At 33.5% G+C, this 2325-nt stretch overlaps 1 long non-coding RNA gene across 1 annotated transcript; it reads right to left on the bottom strand.

Annotated features, from left to right (window-relative positions):
- Positions 1–723: 723 nt before the first annotated feature.
- Positions 724–1973, bottom strand: LOC120576850 (uncharacterized). The gene is made up of 3 exons (XR_005642924.1): positions 1847–1973; positions 1566–1668; positions 724–856 (listed from the first exon to the last, which is right to left on the bottom strand). It is a non-coding gene; the product is annotated as an uncharacterized lncRNA (long non-coding RNA).
- Positions 1974–2325: the final 352 nt, after the last annotated feature.

Genomic DNA, 2325 nt, shown 5'->3' with positions numbered 1-2325 from the left:
TTTTGTTGACAAAATGAGGAACCTCTTTTATTTTGATTTATGACTGTTTATATATTATGTCACATGTGAATTTGTGATAATTGTTTTGCCCGGGCTCCATAAATTTTCTGGCTCCGCCACCGCTAACAAGCACTAATATATTTACAAACAACAACACATGCAAAAGTAATTTTAGAAGCAGTAGTAGTAGCAGCATCAAATAATATAATAATTTCCTTGATCATAATGGTTAAGCAGTAGCAGAAATTCAGACTAAAATGGCACCCAAAACAATTTGGCCTCCAAACAATTGCACGTAAAGTATTTATTAAGGGAATCCTTTAATAGAATTACATTCAAGGTGATGCACAAACTGCAAAAGATACTGCTATAAAAGGTCGTAAATGACATCAAAATGTTCTATACACTTCTATCACAAGTCATATAAGAGAAAATGTCATAGAGCTCACACCGATAAATCAGATCAGATTGATATATAAAGGTAACAGAGAAAAGTTTACATTAGCAACATAATTAAAAATGCAAGGTTTGTAACATGTTCAGTGTGACAGAGATGAAGATAGGAAGTTGGAACAGAGGTAGACATATGAAAAGTTCAGGATAATTCTCCATGACCACAATCTTTCCCGTTTTCCATCAGACCACCCTAAAATCTCAATCAAGATCTCTCATTCTTCTCTTCAAGCACCAAACAACATCTATATTTAATTTTTCTCCGGTAAAGACAATTTTACTCTCCGCTCTTCTCTTTTCCACTCTCGTTGAATGTTGCTCTCAACTTCATCCTTCTATTTTCTTCCAATGTTTTTCATTTCGTTCGATTTTCTTCTCAGCAATTTCAATCACATTGTTTGGCCTATATGTATAGAGTTTTCAATTTAATTTCATTCCTGAAAATTTTGATAGCAATTTCTCCTACAAATCTGAATATTTACACGCCAATTATTCATTCGTTAGAAAGAAAAGAGGGAAAAATTAGGATTCAACAACACTGCTGTTAGATTCAGAGAGATGAAAAAATAGAGAACTTAAATTGTAAAAGACAGAGATGGAAGTCGCTGAAGTCAGCCAATCGTGACTTATAGCATGTCGGTTTGTTAAGTAGGATACCATTAACTTGGACATGCAAAATGAAGAGGTGTTTATAAGTGCAGATCTATTCCTTTTGCAATCCAAGTGAATCGTATACTACTCAACAAACAAACATGGGACAAGTCATGAACGACCGACTTCAGCGATTTCCTTCTTTGTCTTTGTGATATAAGCACTCTTTTTTTCATCCCTGAATTTAACACTAATATTATTCATCCTAATTTTTCATTTTTCTTTCTATTGACTATTGAATGAATGAATAAATGGCGCATGAATGAGAAATTGGTATCAAAATGTTCGGGAATCAATGGAATTAAGCTGAGTATCGTTGCTTCTAATTACGAAACAAATGAGATATTATTGTATACATATAAATGAAACAATCAGATTGAAATTTCTGAAAAGAAATGGAAAGAAACGAAAACATTGGAAGAGAATGAAGTTGAGAACAACGATAATGATTGAGTTTCTACCTGGCGGTGGTGAACCATTGTGACCTTTTAATAGTTCTATTCTATTCATCTTTGAACTTTTCATACCTCTACTCTCTGACCACCCCATTATAGATTTTTCAACCTGTAATTAGTAACAAAGAATCACAAACTTTCATTAGATTAGTACTTGCGATAGTACGTTCATAAAATCAAAATTGGAATAGTACAAAGAATCAACCTGTTTAGCAACTATAAAAAAGTAAACTTCATGTCCCTTAAAAATAAGATTGATCCAAAATATATGTGATGAGGTGTGTTACCTGTTAAGAGCGTTGCGGCAGCGGCAAGGGCATCGATAGGTTCGGCGGTTAGGGTTTTTCAAAACTGTTAAGATAGCTATCACAAGGTTATTGAATTGGATTGGATTAGGGTTCGTGGTCGTTTCTTATTGGGGGAGCAGAGAGATGGATTGATTAAACCATCTATATGCTATATGGTATGAAGACCACTCAAAACCGAAGGGACAGAAGAAGTAGAAATAAGGAAGAAGGACTCGTCAACACAGGTCGAACGGGGGAGAAGAGAAGAAAGACACAAGAAATCAAACAACTGTGAATTTCGGTGGATAGAATGTACTGCGCGACCTCTCTATTTATATAGAAAATTCACAACTAATAAGTGAGAAACTTTGAGAAAAATAATTCACATATTAGATCTAGTGTAAAAATATCTCAATTGAGTACTAAAATATATTATATTGAGTACCAAAATATATTAAAATATATTATATTGAGTACAA

Source organism: Medicago truncatula, chromosome 7 (genome assembly GCF_003473485.1).
Source record: "Medicago truncatula cultivar Jemalong A17 chromosome 7, MtrunA17r5.0-ANR, whole genome shotgun sequence".
Taxonomy (NCBI): Eukaryota; Viridiplantae; Streptophyta; class Magnoliopsida; order Fabales; family Fabaceae; genus Medicago; species Medicago truncatula.
Note: the sequence above shows the minus strand (reverse complement) of the source record. Positions and strands in the feature narration are given on the sequence as shown.